This window comes from Oratosquilla oratoria, chromosome 31 (genome assembly GCF_046742065.1).
Source record: "Oratosquilla oratoria isolate Oo_2021 chromosome 31, ASM4674206v1, whole genome shotgun sequence".
Lineage (NCBI taxonomy): Eukaryota > Metazoa > Arthropoda > Malacostraca > Stomatopoda > Squillidae > Oratosquilla > Oratosquilla oratoria.
Genome location: NC_134807.1, coordinates 15,022,503 through 15,043,844, shown reverse-complemented (window position 1 = coordinate 15,043,844; position 21,342 = coordinate 15,022,503). Strand labels below are relative to the sequence as shown.

Here is a 21,342-nt window from a genome sequence, read left to right as displayed (position 1 = left end):
CTTTTATCTTCCCATCGTCTTCCCTCTCACTCGTCTCTCCTCCCCCTCCTCCTTCTGCTTGTCCTCTTTTTTGCCCTGCCCTCCTCCACCAGATACTTATTAGCCTCCCATACATCTTCCTTCTTCTCTGTCATCCCAACAGCTACTTTTTGCCCCTTAACACCTGTAACTATTTCCCTTCACACTTCTCCTCATTTGCATACTGATCGTTTTCGTTCCTCTCCCCTTCCCTCCTCCTCTTTTAACCTAAACCCTATCTACCTCCTGTGTGTTGTTGATGCACTCAGAAGGGTGGTGGTCTCCTAGTTGCTTACTCGTGAGTTCAAATTCTGCTCTTTACTCCGATTCCCAGCAATGACTGTTACCTGACGCAAAACCCCAAGCGCGTAGGGCAAAAGTAACAGCTTCTGCCTTAGCTACGCGCCTCCTGTCGTAGGCTCCTCACCAGCTACCTATTCCTCTCCTCCCCTTTACCGTAACAACCATCTCCTATTCCTCTATTACCACCTACTCCCACTTATCATTACCATTTTATTCTTTTTCCAAGCCACTCCCGTTACAAGATCAGGCTGTTTATATACTCAGTTGGCGTTCCTAAAAGTAGCGAGGGACAGAGCCTCACAGAAACATGGCTCGGTAGGACCGAGTTTGTGCTTTCATGAAGACACAAATGCCTATAGTTCAGTCGTACTATGGACTTCATCTACACAATGGAAATAAGCTTACATGCTTTTTTGTGTTATCCTCGGCATTTGTAATTGTTATTTCGAAATATGTGTTCTTTTCTTTATCTGCACTTCATGTATATTGATTCAATGCCTAATAGAATTATTTATTTACTCCATTCCTCTTCCATTCGCCGTACCACGTTTTCTACCCGTCCACCTCCCCGTGCATATCCAGGCAATACACCCTCACTCACTCACACTTCGTTGCCCATCATCCCTCCTCTCCCGCAACAGACGAGCTAGTTAAAACCGTTTGGAGTTTGCTAGAACGTTCCGTATTCAACGCTTGCTAATAAAAACATAAGATTTCATTGTTAATTACTTCATTTGGAAATCCCCCTTCTCTCCTCTTAACTCTTCTTGTCTACCTGTTTCGTACATCTATTTCTAGCTCTCGCTCTGTTGTCTTATATATATATATAAATATATATATATATATGTGTGTGTGTGTGTGTGTGTGTGTGTGTGTGTGTGTGTGTGTGTGTGTATAATTCACCATGATCTTGGATCACGTGTTGGAGTCGTGATCGACACCTATTTCCCTCCCGGAAGAGAGCTCAGAGCTCATTTATGACCGATCTATGGGTAATGCTTTCTGCCTTTCGGATACAATTGCGGTGTCGCCGTTTCCTTTTGCCTGCCTGTCTTTCGGGTAAGATTCTGCCGTGCCTCCGCCATCACTTTCCCTTAACCTTTTGGGCAAAACGACAAACGCACCCCGCGTACGTAGGTTGCAGTGGCGACGCCCCAGACATCTTTCGTCCAACCGAGGGCTGATCCATAGCCTGGAATCTCCGAAGTCTTGGTCGACCAAGATTCGAGAGACCCTTCAAGACCATCTGCCCTGTGGTGCGGCGACTTAATGACATATATTTAACTCTGGCTAAGGGTTTGCGATCTGATGCAACAGAAGGGTGGTATTCTAACCAGAAAGAAGTTTCGATCGACAGAGAACCTTTGTGTCAGAATTAGCTTAAAGTATTCAAGAAATAGGAAATCAAGCTGAAGCTTTACAAGACGGTATGAATAAAAGTTGGTTTAGGCGAATGTAATTTGAAGCCAAAGACTATGACGTAATGGAAACAAGATGGAATCAAATTAGGCTATATGACTTATTTAGAATGGATGGAGAATCAAGGAGAGAAATAAAGAATGGGATCTAGAAAAGAATATCAACAAAATTTTTGAGTGGTAAGAAAAATATGTAACTTGTGCGTTTGCATTGTGGTTCAAGTGTGTCTGTTTGTTCCACATTAGAACTCAGATATGACCGATCTATGGGTAATGCTGTGTGTGTGTGTGTGTGTGTGTGTGTGTGTGTGTGTGTGTGTGTGTGTGTGTGTGTGTGTGTGTGTGTGTGTGTGTGTGTGTGTGTGTGTGTGTGTGTGTGTGTGTGTGTGTGTTTGCCTGTACGTGTGGGTTTACGTATGTGTGATCCATCGCTGTCTTGGAGTACTGCTTGAACAGCTACTACCCTCCCAGATAAGAGCTCAGACCTCATATATGGCCCGATCTACGATTAATATTGTAAACTTACACACACACACACGATTCATGTACACATGGATACACATATGTCTACCGTAGAAGAAGACTCTATACCAAGAAGGGGAGCAGGTGGTGAGGGTAGGTGCCAAGAGCAGGTGGCGAGAGAAGGTGCCGAGAGAAGACCTGATCAGGATTCTATCAGCGCTCCGATCCATAAATGTCCGGAATAGATTTCAATTAGAATTCCGCAAGTGACCTCATCGATTTCGATCCCGAAGCCAGATTCATTGGATCCTGCTAATTGCATAAACGGCGCCTCAATGTGTAATTTTTCGAACCCTCTGTCCAATTCATTCCCGCGTTATCGATTGTTGCCATGTGCGGAGGAGGAGGATGTCTTCATGAAACTCAGAAGAGAGAACGCCTATGTAGTATGCCCTCATCATCGTCGGTCTCGAGCGTGCGCGCGTGTGTATGTGTGGTTGTGTGTATGTTTGTCTGTATATGCGTGCATGCGTGCGTGCGTGCATGCGTGCGTTTGTGTGTGTGCATATGCGTGTGTGTGCATATGCGTGTGTGTGCATGTGCATGTGCATATGCGTGTGTGTGTGTGTGTGTGTGCATGCGCATGTGTATGCATATGCATGTGTAATACGCACGGGTTTGCATGTGTGCGCGTTCGTGTGTATATATATAAGTGTGTGTAGTATGTGTGTGCATGTGCATGTATGTGTGTGCATACGCATGTGTATGCGTATGCATATGTGTGCATACGCATGTGTATGCGTATGCATATGTGTGCATACGCATGTGTTTGCATGTACATGTGTGTGCATTCGTGTGTATATATGTATGTGTGTGTGCGCGTGTGTATATGTGTCTGTGAATGAGTGTGCATGATCCATGCATGTGTGTGTGTTGAGTACATGTGTGTAATCATGTGTGGTCGTGTGCGTATGTTTGTGTGTGCGTATATATACATTCGTGTGCTTGCGTGTATTTGTGAGTGTGCGTGTGTATTTACCTTACCGTGTTTACCTCACTATAGTACACAAGAAAGGATCAACGCTTATGGAATTCTGTCTCCTCTTCTCCATTTATCATGCTTGCCTTCAAATAGACACATGGTTCCCTCTTAAGCTAAATCCCTTTATTCTTCAATCATCAATTTTGATGGAAAGTCACTTTCTTTAATGCCCTGCACTAATCAATACGCCTTTCTAATAACCTTATTGATGTGTCTGTCAAGGGGTAGGTTGTTATTTACCAACATCTTTGTAATGGATTCTCTTCCCAAGGAATAGTTCTGAGATGGTCTGTTTGAGCTGCCACCAATTTCCTTTTTTTATTTATCTATCTATATATGTTTTATTATTATTACTGTAATTCAAAGTGTGTGCTTGCGTACGCATTTTTTTTCCAAGATTGCTATTATTACATGCATTTATTTCAAGCACTTTCCAAGCTGTCTCAAGCAGAGGTAAATGTTGTTTTTTCTTCAGCACTGAAAAGCTGTTAAAGGTAAATATGGTTTGAGGTATTAACTGAAACAGATGGCAAGATAATAATTCTACTTGCCTCTTCCATTTATCCCCCAGTTCTATTCTCATATGTCTCGTTCCTTTCTCGCCCCCTTGCCAGTCGCCCTGAAAATCTTAATCAGGGCTCCTGTAGGTCAGGCAGGGCATGCCTCACCAACCCCCAACTTGTTTTGCGCAGACGCCAATGCACCAAAGAACTATATTTAGAGACCATGGGCTGTGTGGAGGCTCAACTCAGCCTCACACATTGTGTACGTTGCGTTTGTTTTGGTGGCTATAGGTTCATTTTCTTTATTCAGCCCCTTTCCTGACTGGCGCCAAATTTCCCCTCTTTCTGGTTGGCGCCAAATTATTTCATATATCTTTGTGGCATCCAATCGTGAGTGAAGTGGTTACAGCCTATCTTGATCAAATCTCATTCCATTATATTCTAGCTACGGGTAAACTATCTTATTCATCTCTGTAGCACCCTTGGGTTGGCGAGTGGATAAGTCCAACATCCACGTCTGTGGATTGTACTGAGGCGAGTTTGATTTCTGGATTTGTTACTGAATGATGTTGAAACATCTCCCGGGAGATTTGGCGCCAGGGAAGAGGAGAGACACTCCCGTCCGCGAGATGGTCTCTCTCGTATGAGATGTCAAGGATCTGTTCACTCGATCTGAAGGGAGTGTATATGCACGCACACACACATGCACGAAACACACACACACCACACCACACATTCGTGCACACGTACGAACACGTGCACACACGCGCGCTTGGTCGATTGACCGATGAAATATGATTACAAAATTGGAGGATTTAAAGCGCGCCCACAGCCAGGAAAAATGGATGACAGCAAATGTGGGGATTTCGGAACGTACCGCGAAACGATTACTTTTGATGGACGTGGGTCTGAGGACCCCCTGGAGGGGGAAGGGGGGGGGCGGGGCTGAGGCAGATGCCAAGAGCAAGTGTACAGTGGAGATGACTGACGGAATGACTGTGTGTGTGTGTGTGTGTGTGTGTGTGTGTGTGTGTGTGTGTGTGTGTGTGTGTGTGTGTGTGTGTGTGTGTGTGTGCCTATTTGTATGTGTGTGTATGTGGCTGTTTGTGTGTGCCTATTTGTATGTGTGTGTATGTGGCTGTTTGTGTGTGCCTATTTGTATGTGTGTGTATGTGGCTGTTTGTGTGTGCCTATTTGTATGTGTGTGTATGTGGCTGTTTGTGTGTGCCTATTTGTATGTGTGTGTATGTAGCTGTTTGTGTGTGCCTATTTGTATGTGTGTGTATGTAGCTGTTTGTGTGTGCCTATTTGTATGTGTGTGTATGTAGCTGTTTGTGTGTGCCTATTTGTATGTGTGTGTATGTAGCTGTTTGTGTGTGCCTATTTGTATGTGTGTGTATGTGGCTGTTTGTGTGTGCCTATTTGTATGTGTGTGTATGTAGCTGTTTGTGTGTGCCTATTTGTATGTGTGTGTATGTGGCTGTTTATGTGACCGTTTGTACCTGTGTGTGTCTGTGTAAGGAGTGTTTACACGAAAAAGAAAACTCGAAAAAAAAGTCAGCTGCAAAGGTAAAACAGACATGGAAAAAACTGAGGTACAGAAATTGGAGTTCTACGATGGAATGGATGTTCAGGCTAAAAGGTGAACATAGGATAACAAAGATGAAGATGTACGTTTTCTTTCAAGATGTAGGTTAATGGAGAAGTGGGAAATAAAACAAGAACGAAAGAGACGAAAATACTGATGCCGCGCAGTAAGAAGACGCGGAAGGGACACAGGATAAAGGAGAGAGAGGACGGGGGGAGTAGAGCTGGGTAGGGAAGGACCTTCCTAAGGGATGCTGTATCATTATAGCAAGTACAGGTTGGGGGAGGAGGAAGGTCAAGTGGGACAAAATAAGGAGGAATTCTCAAGGTTTACAGACGGATGGTAGGGTGCGGTGATAGAGGACAGTAAGAGTTTGGGCACCACTGATTTCTGTGCATTTGATTTGAGGTTTCATTTGAGAGGCATGACAAGTAGCCGTATGTCCACACTCACTGCCTCATGCACAACAACACCCACCTCTTTTTTTGTGAAGTAAAGAATCGTTTGTTTACAAAGTATGTTGCGTTTTCCTTATATAGGACTGACGATTTTTTTTTGTTAAAAAAAAAAAAAAAAAAAAAAAAGAGGGGGAGCTCCTGCGGTATGCGAATGTACTGACCCTATCCTTCCCTTCGGCGAGGTGTTCCGACCTTTCGTTTACTACTTCTATGTTCCTGAGGAGACGACGAAGTGGAGAGAGGCCTGGTTTGAATGCCAAGTAGGACTGGTGTAATTAGCAACCCAGCCCCTATGTCGCGCGCCTTAGGTGAATTTGTATTGTTGGGTTTTAAGAACCACCCAGAGATTATTAAAACAAGGACGCCATAAAATTTGACAAGGCTCCCCGACAGACATAATCAAGTCAGCAATGACGTCAAAAGACAGCCAGTCGTTGCCAACTTTCGACCAATCAGTTTACATACAACCCTCTTTCTGTTTGTTGAGAATCTGCAAATAACTGGTAGTAGAGTTCCTTGTTGTATTCGTAGTATTTCTCCATTATCTGCCTTAATGTATGTCGACCTGTTATGCCTGAAACCACATTGGTGTTCTCCAACCGTTGCATTGGCGTATGGTGTTAGTCGTTTTAGAAGTACTTTCGTGAAGATTTTGTACAAGACACACAATAGACTTATCCCTCTGTAGTTCTGACACTCCTGTTTGCTTCCTTTCTTATGTATAGGAGTAATAACGCCTTTCCTCCATCGGCGTGGTATCTCTTCTTCCCTCCAAATCTTTACTATAAGTCTATGGATTTCTGTCTCCAACCGTTCTCCTCTTCTTCAGTTCCGCTGGGATTCCATCACACTCTGGAGATTTGTTGCTCCTTAGTTCTTTTATACATTGTCTTAACTCAGCTAGGGTTGGTTCCTCTGTTTCGTTTTCAATTTCTCTTGAGTTCACTCCTTCAATCTGTTGGAATAATGGCATCGAATTGGCTGGTTCTTGCCAGTTTAGCAGTTCTGTGTAATACTGCTGTCATTGGTTTTACGTCCTCTTTGCCGTACACCATTTCTCCATTTGCACTTTTTATCATCCAGCTACGTCCCTGGAAACCTTTCTTCACAACATTAAGTCTTTTGAGGTGTTCCCTAATCCTTCCTTCCTTCCCTCCTGTCCCTCTCTACCACATCCAGCTCCTTTACCAGAAGTTCATTTTTCTTTTCTTTTTTTCTAATAGTCTTTTGGTTCTTCTACCGATAGTTAGGCTTTCTCCGATTTCAAGGTCTTCTGTATTTTGTAGGCATTTCCCTCTTGTTTTTCTGACATCTTTAGGTGCTTCTCTGCATTCCTCATCATACCATTGTTCTTTTATCCTCCTCGTCTCGTATCCAACTATTTCCTTTGTAGATTCCAACAATACTTCCTCTATCTTCTCTAAGATATTCTTTTCTTTTTCCTCCTCATCTTGTTTATTTAGTAGATTCAGTACGCCGAATCTATTTCTTATTCCAATCTAATATTCCATTCTAACCTCCTCTTGGTTTAGTTTGCTGACATCTAATTTTCTTACCGTTATATTCTTGGAGTTTTCTTTGTCAGCAGTTTTGTTTTGATCTTGCCTACCACAATGTAGTGATCAGAATTGCAATCAACACCTCTACATACTCATACATCAAGCATTTCTCTTCTCTGTTTCCTCTGAATTAGTATGTGGACTATCCGATTGCTTGTTCCGCCATCTAGGGAGTTCCATGTTTGTTTGTGGATGTCTTTACATGGGGGAATATGGTCCTCCTTATGATTATGTCATTAGCCAATGCTAATGATACTAATCTCATTCGGTTATCATTACAATACCGTATGAGTGTAGACTCTTTCTGTATTGTTGGTTCAAATGTGTCCACCTCTTTGCCAACCCTTGCATTCATGTCTCCTAATATTATTCTAACGTCATGTTGTTGGACTCCATCATATACATTCTGGAGGCATGCATAAAAGTCACCTTTATCATTGTCATCTTTCTCTTCGGTTGATGCGTGTGCTGTTCACAGGGTCATGTTAAACCACTTACGTTTAATCCTAATTTTGTCTATCCTTTCAGGTGTGAACGTTTGTATAGCTCAAATAACTTTATCATGAATGCAAAAATCAACTCCCAGTTCGTAAACGCCATCTTTTCTTCCATTGGTATAATCACCCATTTTCACTTCTCCCTCTTGTGGTCATAAAATTTTCTGTAATGCAGCAATTTATATGTTAAATATACTGAGTTCTTTTGTTACATATCTGACATTTCCTACCCTCTACATGTTTCGTATATTCCACGTGGCAAGCCTGATAGGCTATCTCCAACTCAAATGTCCATCTTTCCTGGGTCGTCAACATAGAGTCCGCTAAGCCGAGGCATAGTTTCAGTTTCCAGGTAGTAAGCCAACATTTAGGAGGTAGAACCTAAACAACCTTACTGATTAGGACTTACGACTAAGAATTATTAGCAAGAACTACTAGTACTTAAGAACATGTATTGCACTTGCATCCCCATACCCTATCCTTTGCTCCTTATAATTTAATTTTTGATCCGACTGTTTCGCTATTTGCTGTCAACAGTCACGATCAGCAGCCGATATGACGTCATGTCGCTAATCGTAGCGCTAATTCCCGGTAGGCCTACGTCAATCTAGTGATCTATTTCTTTTCTTCGTTACATATACATTTGCATATGCATGTACATATATACATACATATAGGATCTTTTCCAATTTACGGCATGCAGTTGATTTCAACAACTTAAAAGAGGTAAGAAATGAATATTAATCTGAAACCTAACCTAACCTAACCTAACCTGACCTAACCTAACCAAACCTAAAAATTCTGCATGCCGTAAAATGAAATAGACCCTACATATACATATACGTATACACACACACATATACATAGATATACATTTACGTCTGCGTGTGTTTATGCGTGCGTGCGAACGTGCGAACGTGCGAGTGTGTAAATGCAGATAGACAAGCATAGAGTATGCATGGACACAACTCTGCGCACTAATCCGCGATAATGTTATGAAAACCCACAAAGCGGAAAGCGTGCAAGCATACCAATGGACAGGTTTGTGTGCACAGCGCTGCAATCATTCGCAATTACGTAAATAGCACCTAAGTGTCGGTATACACACAAATGGGGGCCGGGTCCTTGAGCCAGTCACTGGGTTTCAACTGAAAACTCTCAAAGGGGAACACACAAATGGTTGGGGACCATACAGATCACGTGATCAGATCACGCGAGGACGACTCTAAACACGTGACTTGAAGTTCATCAGTACTGCAAGTCGTCACTGTCTCCCTTAGGCACGGGGATGAGGTGAGTGTTGTGTGATTCAAAGCGTAGCGATACTGAAATAATTTCAGCCCTGGGCAGGATTCGAACCAGGTACCGCCGGCACCGCCGTACTGACAGTCTGGGACTCTACCAACCGCGCCACAGAGTCGTGTGAGTGTGTGTGTGTGTGTGTGTGTGTGTGTGTGTGTGTGTGTGTGTGTGTGTGTGTGTGCGCGCGTGTGTGTGTGCGCGTATGTGTGCTTGTACGTGTGAGGGTGAGGATATGTGTGCAGTATGTGTGGTATGTGTAAGGTCACAGCAACACCCAAGACGGAGCCACACGAACTATAAAGCTCTCTCGGGGAAAGTAATAGCTGTCGATCACAAACCCAGCATGTGATCCAAGGTCATGGTAGAAAGATAAAGTTGTTTTCCTGTGTGAAGGGCCTCACTTGTCTATGTGCTGAGGAACACGTACGCAGACTCACATTGAAAGAAATACAACCCTTTGTCACCGTAAGAGTGATATGGAGATAAATACGTTAGACTGCCCGGGTGGGGGGGGGGGTAAAATAGATGGAAATTAATGAGTTTCCTTGTATAGATGTGATGAGAACGTGTTCCCGGTATCTGGTGCGTGTGTATACACACTCGCTCGCGTATACTCGTACACACCAGCGCACACGAACAATATCAACAGTAATAATTTAAGAGTACCTAATATTAACCAGTGATTGATTATGATTCTTTCCATCAACGACCATTAGCAGGCAATGAACCAAGTGATAGAAAAAATACATAATTAAATTAACTTTTTTTATGTTTACAGGGTGCATGCATGCTTGCGTTTGCGTGTGCACGTGTGTGTTTCTTTATCAGATTTCAAGTAGCTCCAGATTTTGTTCCTCGATATAGCAAGTTTGATCATATTCTGACCCCTAGCCCCTTGTGTCTTGCAATTCATGTGAGAAAATTCTTAGCATCCATCCATCCCTCTTTTCCACTATAGGTCTCATATCTATTCAAACCGTAAAAGTGCCAGTTTTATCAGCAGAAATGCCCGCTTACAAAAAATATAACAATAATAATAATGATAATACATAATAATAATAATAATGATAATACATAATAATAATAATAATAATACAATAATAACAACAACAATAATACATAATAACAACAACAACAATAACAACAACAACAACAACAATAATAATAATAATAATAATTCTAGCAACTGATCAACTACAGGTTCTGCAGACTAACGCCTTCACGTTCTCCTTGGCGGGAGAAGGAAGATCCTATTCTAAGTGAAGGTCATCTCTGAGGCCTTTTTGTCTAATAAAAAGACCACCGTCGAAGCTGTCTTAGGGCTTTATAACACACCTTAAGACACTTTTGTCCATACTGAATGCATGCCGCCCTCGTTGTAATACCTCAGAGCCACGACAACATTTGTAATGAAGCGCGTAAGATTATACCTATTATCCTCAATTAGGTTTACCTGAGTTGCAAAAGTGGTTGGCCGTCTGAACCTAAAGAACTGTTTTACGACTGTCATGAATGACAATAAAGACTGTTTATCCCTGAAAACATGCCAAGGGTTGCAGAGACCAGCCAGCTTCTGTGCACTTTAGATCTGATTTCTGTGGCGTAGGTTCGAACCACCTGCAGCATGGGCAACAGCCAAGTAGGCCGTGGACGAAAAGTCGCATGTAACGTATACACAAGGCATGGAGGATGCAAACATCATTTACGTATGACGTATTCGGCTGGTACGTGCGACGTGCGCACCAAACGATCTACGGAATAATCAGCCGTCAACAATATATGCAGCAGCAACATGTTTCGTGTACACAAGACTTGTGTAATATCGTATCTTGTTTGTTTTTCCACGACACCACACGATCTTTTCGCTCACAAATCTCACACCTTCACCTTGTTCATGGCCTCCGTCTGTGACGAAAACATCCAATACTTTATCTGTCCTTGTATGATAAGGATCATTGACAGTTTACAGTCTCTGTTGTCTTTGACAAGGTTGTTGTCATTGCTTCCTAGAGCCTCGAAACTTCGCATATTCCAAATACATAACACAAATCAACACTTTATACTCACCTGAATTTTTATCAAGGTAGGCATCTCATGAACAGTTGCAGTCTACAGTTAATCAACATAATGTAGTTTATGGTGTCCATGCAAATGTAGCCAGTAATTAAGAAACCGTTTTTGTTGTGTGTCACAACGTTTGCCGATATCGATATACAATGATCCACATTAACTGTACAGTGCTGTTGGAGCTGCTTGATAAAATACCCATGTCTTACCCCACCTGTAGCAAGACACTGCCTTATTCTCTCCTTTCTTATCAAATCCATGATGAAAGCTCCTATCACAGTATCGGTTTTAGTACTGTGTACTACACCATGTTGATCTCTTCGAGTTTCTCATACCAATAAAAGTTCTCGCTTGCAATAAACACGCCCTAGAACCCTTTGAGTACGTATAAAAGGGCATCTCAAGATCCGAATCTACACTCGACCCATCACAGGCTTCTCTAGGAGGTGTGTTGGTCTGACCGTGCCCCCTGGGAGCGGTAAGCGAGGTCAGAAATCCGATCACCGTAGGAGATCGACCCCCTAGTATTCTATCTTCATTGAATGCCCCACGGCAGCATATATATCAATAGAAATCATCACTTGTTCATATCCAACGAGAAGACTACAACCCTCCACCCCGACACTACCTTCTTCTCTACTTTCGACTTGTGTCAAACACCAAATGCTGTTTGTCCCTCCCACAAGGTGATCTAAGTTAACTCCCCACTGCATACCCCTATGCTGAAGACTTCCAAACATACACCACAATTCCTAATCTCGAAAGTAGATTTTTTTTTAATTGACGACCACCCAGCTCCTTATTGAATGTACATGTGCGCACTACCAACATTTTGACACTGATGCAGTCAAATTACTCATGTTTTTTTAAACCACAAAAGATTATGTTAAAAGACGATTCCCAGATAAAACTTGACACGGATAGTTATGACAAGTTAGTAACCGACGAGAAGCCTTGCATCGTGGGTTCCTTATCAGACTTGGACCTACAGTGCACACACAGACCATCAGAAAGCATCGTGGTGCTCTCGAGCAACAAGTGAACCCCTTTCTGAGCCATCTCCAACCAGTTCGTCCTTTCCCAAGTTTCTGTTCCGCTCTCTTTCCTCTCCCTAGTTCTCCTCTTCCCTACTCCTTCGTCCCCTTGTACATTTCACTATACAACAGTTTAAGCTTTGGACGGGAAATAAGGGGATGGAAGGCGTGGAGAGGAAGGAGGCTGGGGAAATAACGAAGTAGGGTACAGGAAGATCAGAGAGGAATTGTGACGATGATGTTACTGCCACGCAGAAATACCTGACAACTACCCTGGCTCCTCGCCAGCCAAATTCTCGTTTTTCTTTCTCTCGCTCTTTCGTTTTCTTTCGTTCTCTCTTTATTTCTGTCTGTCTTCCTTCCTTTCTCTTTTTTCTTCCTCCCTTCATTTTTTGTTATTCCTTCCTTCTTCCTCCTCCCTTCTTCCTCTTCTTTTTCTTCCTTCTTCTTCTTCTTCTGCTTTTTCTTCTTCTGCTTTTTCTTTTTCTTCTTTTCTAATTCCTCACAGCTGATATAAACAATGAGAAACACGAATGACCTTGGCTTGAGTTTGGGTGGCCTGATCTGCGCTTTGGCTGAACTAAAATAATAAAATTCGTGTTCATCTGGCCCAGCCACCAAGAGGACGTGACCGTTTGGTTAAGCAAATAACGGAATCAGATTCGTTTCGGTAAACAGTCATGCGACATGACGTCACGCTTACTGATTCGTCTATTTATTCATCTACTGATCTCTATTTACTTATTTCCTAATTCATTCATCAAAAGTGAATAGTGAAAGGAATCTCGGTGTAATGATCAATAATTACCTCAAATCATCTAAGCAGTGTATTTCCGCCTCAGAGAAAGCAAATGAGATTCTAAGACTGATAGCGCGATCTCTCGATTTTAAAACTCCATCTGTCATTAACAAACTATATAAATCGTTGGTTCGTCCACATTTGGAGTATGGTTTCCGTATAGTCACCGAATCTCATTAAAGACACTGACAGATTGGAAAAAGTACAACGGCGAACCACAAAACTGATTCCAAATACGAGAAATAAATCATACGAAAATCAACTAAATCATCTATTTTCCTTAAAAAAGCGTACACTCAAGGATGATTTAGGTGTTTAATATTCTAACGGGAATTTACAAAAAATTACCAAAATTTTACACTGAATGCGAATCAGACAAAAATGGTCTCAAACTGTCAGGAAGTAGATTTGATTTCGAAATGGGTAGAAGCAACTTCGCTAACCGCGTAGTAAATGAATGGAATAAACTTCCTGCAGAGGCAGTACAATGTAGTAAAGTTCGAAGTTTTAAGATTCATTTAGATAAACACCTAAGCAATGTGATGTAATGCCTGGCATTTATTCTATTTCATTTATTTATTATTATTTATTTTTATCATTTATTTATCATTATTATTATTCATTTCTATTATTTATCATTTATTATAATTTACTATTATTCATCTGCTTACTTATTATTTCTTATTTATCTATTCATTACTTATCATTATATTTATATATATTTTTTCCGCATCCGACCTAGTTATGGACCAAAAGGTCTCCTGTCGTCATGCTCCTCCTTTGTAATCCTTTTGCTCATTTTTGACCCAACGCTCTCATGTTAACATGCCGTTCACTCGAACTTTCTTATCGGATAATTTAAGGTGAAATAGGAATTCCGAAGATCAGTGACGGGTACCTGCTTGTGAAGGTCCTCCAAGATGGACATGAGACCTACCCATTTTCAAAACCCTTCAACCCCTTCACTTCCATAAGGGGGTGCAGCCCTGAGAGGCTGACACTCGGTCTCCGAACTGAGTCCAAGATCTCTCTATCAATTTCAACTGTATGTCTTACGTGGCGAGCCGACAATTAGCAACTATTCTACTCACTCTGCTACTTTCATCAACCCTTGGGGAACGCTTTCTACTATTAGAAAAAGAATTTGAATAACTTCAATTACTATCATTATGTAGAATCTCGGTAGATTCTATAGATAAACCAGTGAGATAAACTCGACTAGAAATCAAAGTGAAATTACAGTTTCTAATGGAAGAAAATGACCGCCTGGGCTGGTGAAAGGTTTAAAAGTATGGCCCATAGTAACAACCCCACACCAATACAACACAAACACCAGTCCAATAAATCCTCCTGAAGAGATCTGGCAGAAAGCCTGAGGATCGTTGTCAGTTGCTATGTGGTTGCGGGTTCTCCAGTCAGTGAAACTCGGGAAATTGATTATTGGTATTAGAAGCTTCAAAATGCTTGACGGTGGCTTACAGCAAAAAAAAAAAAAAAAAAAAAAAAGTAATGTCAGTGCATCACGTAAGACATTTATTACCGAGGGATTATACTCTACACACACACTAAACGTCACAGTGGCTCGGTCATGAGAGCATCACGTGACGAGTAGATCACGTGGCAATGTATCATGTCACTCATGTCAGTTCATATGCAACATGTCGCGAAGTTTACTCTATTTCAAAGTCAATGTGGCTCATTTGTTTTAGGAAAACGAGTCGAGTGATGATGTCCTCGTCATATTAGTCCGTTTTCTATGATGACGCACCCATCTGATTTTTTTAAGATCAAGACCATACGATTCTATTCAGATGTGGGCCAACACAGTGCCTAGATTGATCGAGATCCTAATCTTGGGCTCACTCCCTCCTTCAACGGAATAGAAAATTATTTAGTGTAAAGAAAAAGAAAATAACTCGGTCGTCGTAACAAAAGGATTAACAACCGTTTCGGTACCGATTCAGTGATTCATTTGGATGAGCACGCAGCCTGAATCGCCACACACTAATATAGCTTGTGTCAACGATTCTTTGCGAGCAATCAGAGGGCAACACGATTCACACAAAGTTTCTTTCACCAAAACATAAAAAATACAACAAAATCACCCACTTTCGACTTTACATCCTCACACTGTACAATCCTTGATATGTTGGTGTTAAGATGAAACTACACAATACTTTTAACACACCGAGACTAGAACGGTAATGTTGACGCATCGCAACGCCCACTTCGCAACTCGTTTATGATAACATATAACATGTTTTTAACACCGCTACAAGTTCAGGAAGGTTAAAATCTCCAAGAGGTGCCTCTGCATCATGCACGAAACAAAGTTGTGATGCTCCTTATCAACCTTTTCAACAACTTTTCAATGCAAACACCTACCCCCCCCCCTCCCCCCTCCCGAGCCAGCCGGGATCGAAACGACGCCCCGAGTGCGTGGGGGAGAGACAACCAGTAATAAACTACACACTGACCGCACGTCAAGCCCCAGTCACATTAAGCTTACAAAGCTTACGACCTGTTTCCGACCACCTTCGACGGTGGCACTTTTGTTTCTCTCGTGGTTAGCGCCAGCTGGCTATTTCATATTCATCTTCATGGCGGGGGAGAGTCATTCCAATTGCATTATCTTGATTTTTTTTAAACAACCACACAAATTAGCCTCGTCGTTGGTGGTCGAAAACGGGTCGTAAGCTTGATGTGACAGCCATTAACTATAGCCGAAACACTACCAATCCAACAGGTGGGAGGCAATATGATAAATAAGCAAAGAAAGCACTTCGGTGAACAAACAAACATCCCAGCATAGGTTCTTGGTTACCGTCTATACTTCCTAGACCAACACCACCAGAATCAACGGATGTGTCTTTGACCATCATTGAGGTCGTAATTTTAAACATTTCGCCAGCCCTGGGTTACGCTTCTTAGCATTAGAAAGTAGTATTTATTCTGCTTGTTTCTGGTTTCCTGGTTCACCTGTATAGGCTCCTGGTAATTTCATAAGTATAGCCAATGAAGTTAGTAAATTTTTAGTTTTTAATGGTAGGATTCGTTTGCCAAGGCTGGTGGTATATCCCTTGCTTCTATTACCACTTTGCTCAACATTCTGTTGTACCCTCTTCAGCTACCACGCATTCTGTTGACCAGCATACATACATTAGAGGACAATACACATTCCCTGCACCCCATATCCCCTTAACCTACGCTTACTTGATTCTGGACAAGATACAAAGGTGGACCATTTCCTTGCGGGAGGGAGAAGTGCAATGGGAGGGATTAAAACCCGCAAGCTTGAGAACGCAGGACGAGTTCTGTGATCCCTCACTAGTTCACTGGGTCACCACGACGCTAAAACACAAACACACACACATACACACACACACACGCACACACATACACACACACACGACTCACGGCGCATTTGGTAGAGTTCCCGGCTGCCACTACGGCGGTCCGGGTTCGAATTCCGCCCAGGACTGAAATAATTTCAGTATCGTTGCGCTGCGAGTCGTTACTCCAACTCTCTTGGGCGGGGAGTTTGGGATGTGTGTGCGCGTAAGGTCACAGCATTACCCATGGGTCGGTCATATATGAGCTCTGAGCTCTCCTCCGTGAGGGTAATAGCTGTCGACCACGAGTCTAACACGTGATCCAGGGCCATGGTGAAACACACACACACACACACACACACACACACACGCACACATGGTCACCAAGTACAAAAAATGTATAAAAAAACTTGAAAGAATACAAAGAGCAATTACAAAACTGGCACCAACACTCTCAAAACTATCATATGAAGAGAGACTAGCAAAACTTGAACTACAGACATTAGAGCAAAGAAGAGAGAGAGGAGATTTGATAGCTATTTACAGAATCATGAAAGGCATAGAAGTTATTGATAGAGAGAATCTGATAAAATGGGATGATGGAAACACAAGAGGACACGGAAGGAAAATCAAGAAGGATAGCTATAGAAGAGATCTGAAAAAGAACAGCTTTCCTCACAGAGTAATAGACAGTTGGAACAAGTTGGATGAAAAAATAGTGTGTGCAAGAACAATACATGAATTTAAAAATAGTTTAGATAAAATGAGATATGGAGACGGGACCCCACGAGCGTAGCTCTCCTTCCCGTGAAATACAACTAGGTAAATACAACTAGGTAAATACACACACACACACACACAAACAAACACATACACGAGCCAGCTTCTAAACGCTAAGCAGAAAATGCTAACTTCAGCCTATCACCTCATCTTCAGCTGACGTCACGATTCCACAGAGACGACTTTACTCGTGCAGCTAGACGGCCGCCAATAGCGTGCAATCATCATTAACGAACGTGCAGACTCAGTTGTCTGTTCCATAGATGTCGCTATTATCAAACCTTAAGTTAAATAAATAAATACTAAGCATTTTCTTTCTTGGACATGACAGAAGAGGTTAACGATCCCTCAGTATATATAATGACAGTCATGTATTTTTATGACAGGTGTTAAGCTTTTATTGTGATGATGGCAATAAGCTGTTTGTTCCTTAGAGTTATGGTCTAAACTGTGAACATATAACAACACAGCTGGACATAAGATAAAATTTCCATCTTAGACTTTAAGCCTACATTTCATTTTGATATCAGTCACATACATGAGAGAACGAGGAATATCCACATATGTGTATATATATATCTGTACTGTAATTGACATCAGACGGGTAATAAATTGCTATCAGTGTGCGAAGAAAACGGAGTGTCTGGGTGCTTTAGACAAATTATCACCAACCTTCGCCTTTTCCACACTTTTGTAAAGGGAAAATAATTACCTCGCAACGGCATCCCCTACTACTCGTATGGTAATGTAACCGAACTTTTTCAGAAAATGCTTGAAAAAGTACGGCCGAGCAGAGCCCTTACATGCCTAAGTGTGCCGCCCCGGGGTAAAGTTCTCAGCGACGGCCCCCTCCTCCTCCCCCCATCACCACTTCCCATCTCCACCATTCCTTACTGCCTATTATAACTATTGGCTTGCGAATTAATTAAATATATTTTTAAAATGTTATTTAATGTCCCTATTGCACAAAGGATGAGGGAAAAATATTCTATATTTTGTTTATTCTAACGCAAAATTCGTATATTACGGTAAGCTATCCAGGGCTCCTTTGACCTTTTTTATTATAATTATTTTGTCAGCCTTGTGGGCGGCATGCCCAGACTAGAATTGTCGTCCCCCTTAATGTGCCGCCCCAGGGGGCATATGACCCCCCCCCCGGCCACTCCCCCATGTGAGGGCTCTGTGACCGACGCCGTCACTGGCGCCTCGCAAGAACTGAAACGATGAGTAGGGACGAGAGTGAGACCTTTTTGCTCGCAAAGTTGTTCCGCTACCGAAACTAACAACGCGGCACCACAGATGGGATTACGACTGACGGGAGTAAACGGGTCCCATACGGTGCTGATTCAAATACTGTTCGCTTCTTAAGGCTCTTGTAATGCTAGTTCAGTGGTTCCCAAACTGTGGGTAAATTACCCCCTGGGGGGGGGGGAGATAACAAATTTCGGGGGTAATGAAGGGCTGACAAAAAAAATAAAAATAAAATAGAATAAAATAAAATCAAGAAAACATCATGGTACCCGGTATTAGGATTAAGGTTAAAACTGAAAAAAAAGGTTGGGAACCACTGTGTTAGTTGGAAAAATCAAACTGGAAGCGATCACTCGAAGTCTAAAGGCATATGCAGTTGTTTTGTCTTAACTTTGTTTTGATAGTTGGTGGAAATTTGAGTCTGGAGTACAGCATTTTAGCATCGCACGACACAATAATGGAAACCAAAAGAAGAGTGTTTGAATCAGCACCACCGCACGAGAAACCCTGAATTTACCCGAAATAACTTCGAGTCTTTGCACGGCGACTTGGGAATCGGTAAACATCAAAGAAGAGGGTCCCCCTCTCACAGAGAAGACATCTAATGACATCATAACTCAGCTTGATACGTCATGCCTTGAAACGTTCGTGGCATCACATGGCAGAGTACAATTTAAGAAAGTACAAAACAGAATGTACTATACTTCAGAATGATATTTTGGGGTACGGTTCTCCACAATGTATTATTCTGCACAGCAAAGTCTAGTACACTTGAGAACAAATTAGTGTGAAGACTTGTGTAGCGCACCAAATCCACTTTCAGGTATTGTGTTCAGAGCTTTGCAGCACAACATAACTTAAGATATACTACAATGCAGAACACTCTTTGGAACACAGTTGAAAGTGATATGGTATCACACAACACAATGAAAAATATACATGATAATACCGTATACTGCAGTGCCAATGCATCATATTACAATATATTACAATGCTAAACGAAACACCACTGTAGAGTATAATATATGAGGGTTGGGTTTGATAGTGTTTAGGTCTACCATCACACCCCACGACGTCCCTGTTGCATTCGTCATAACCTGCATACTGTGCTTCCGCTACGCATCCCATGCCCTGGTACTCACCTGGCATCCATCCAGCTCTCCGTCACGCACATCACAGTTGTCACGTATTACGTGGGCCGTCACGGTAGCGCCTCCCGTGACGTTCTGCGCAAACCATTAGGCCTATATGACGAAATGCTCAGTATATACATCATGTGACATGCACGTACACATACCGTGTTACGGAAGGCTCTCGATACCCTGATATGACACCCGCCCCTCAATAGATGACAGTGGTTCTTAACCTGTGATACCTGCACCCCCCGAGAGGTACGAAACCTTAAACCTGGAGGTACAAGACATGATAGCCAGAGCAATGGTATTGTATATTTACTATAAGAAAGCAAAGCAAGGTTTGTATCAATAATCCTTTTCATATGTTTGCATTGTATTTGTATTGTATGGGGATACGAGAAAATTTTCTGAGATATCAAAAGGCACGGGCATTGGAAAAGGTTAGGGCACTTCTCAACTCACTCGTCATTACGTGTGGCACCCACCGGAGAATCTACCTCTGTGTTGTAGTCGTATGTTAACATAAAACCGTTAACAAAGATATATTTCCATACGGCATGTCCCAGCAGGGTGATAATTATCAATACAGAAATTAATTATGGTACACGTATTTTATAGAAAACGAATTCTTCATGGCGTGACCTTGCTACAGCGTGACCGCTGTACAACATTCTGTCGCCAAGGGGATTTCTTTTACATCGGTGTGCGCAAGGAAGTGATCAACCCTTACACTCTCTCAAGGAGTCTCTCCTCGTGCTTGTGAGGTTGAATGGACCCTGAAGAAGGATCTTAATAATTGCAACAGACCATCTGTAACCATTTCATGAACCGTTACAACCAAAGGACGCTCAGAAGCGCCAGAAAATTGGATTATCTTCCGTCACTAGCAAACAATAATGGCGCATGTTGTTAATAAAACCGTGCTCAAGTATATTGGAAGAAAAATAAATTATAGACAGCCAGTATCATAGTTACAGTCATTGTCTATGCACTGTGCACTGTCAGTCAGCCTGTCAGCCAAACCATTACCCACATCCTCCGACAGCAACATTACTGGAAATACACTTCAAAATCCCTCCGTGTATATATATATATATATATATATATATATATATGTATATATATATATATATATTGTGTGTGTGTGTGTGTATGTATGTGTCACCCGACAAGTATTAATTTGGACGAGCGTCCAACTATATGACAGACCTCGAGTTTCTGACGACTTCTGACATCCACGGGTCAAGACCCCCCACGGAATGAATGGAGTCGAAGGCTGGGTAGAAATGTCACAAGACTTGCAGGCACAAACATTGATACATGATCCCTATCTACACACTCATTCGCGCGCACACATACACACACCTGCAGGTCAATCACCGTGGCACCCGATTACAGGCAGGCTGGATGACAGGCGCGCGATTCGTGTAAAGTAAACAACCACGACGCGTCCCGTTCGTGGCACTGGGAGCGAGCCTTTGGGACCACGGAGAAGGCCGTCCGGCACCTGCGCGAGTCAGCACACGACTGGCTGGGTTGGCTGGCTGCGACCAACGGGCTGGCGAGACTGGATAGCTGACCGGGACAGATTCACCACTATCATAACCGCCTCGACCTCCCCTACCACCGCCTCCACCACCCCGGCGCACCAGCCCGGCCGATTCCGCTACTATCCTGTCTCCCAGACACTCCGCCACGGGTGTTGCTTGGTTCAATTACGAGATGTGATTTCTGAAGACCGTTCTGGGGGACACTGGTAACCGAACTTGGTGTTATACGAGCTCCTCCTGTTA

The 21,342-nt window shown here is 42.5% G+C and overlaps 1 protein-coding gene across 4 annotated transcripts in view; it reads right to left on the bottom strand.

The window, feature by feature from the left end:
- The window catches only part of AdamTS-B (ADAM metallopeptidase with thrombospondin type 1 motif B), a 187,502-nt gene extending 166,385 nt beyond the window's left edge, over positions 1-21,117 (bottom strand). The window contains exon 1 of one of the 4 annotated variants that reach the window (XM_076213340.1): positions 20,759-21,117. The gene's annotated coding sequence lies outside the window, so the exon portion shown is untranslated. The remainder of the gene's footprint in view (positions 1-20,758) is intronic. The other 3 variants (XM_076213339.1, XM_076213341.1, XM_076213342.1) reach the window with 3 other exon arrangements.
- Positions 21,118-21,342: the final 225 nt, after the last annotated feature.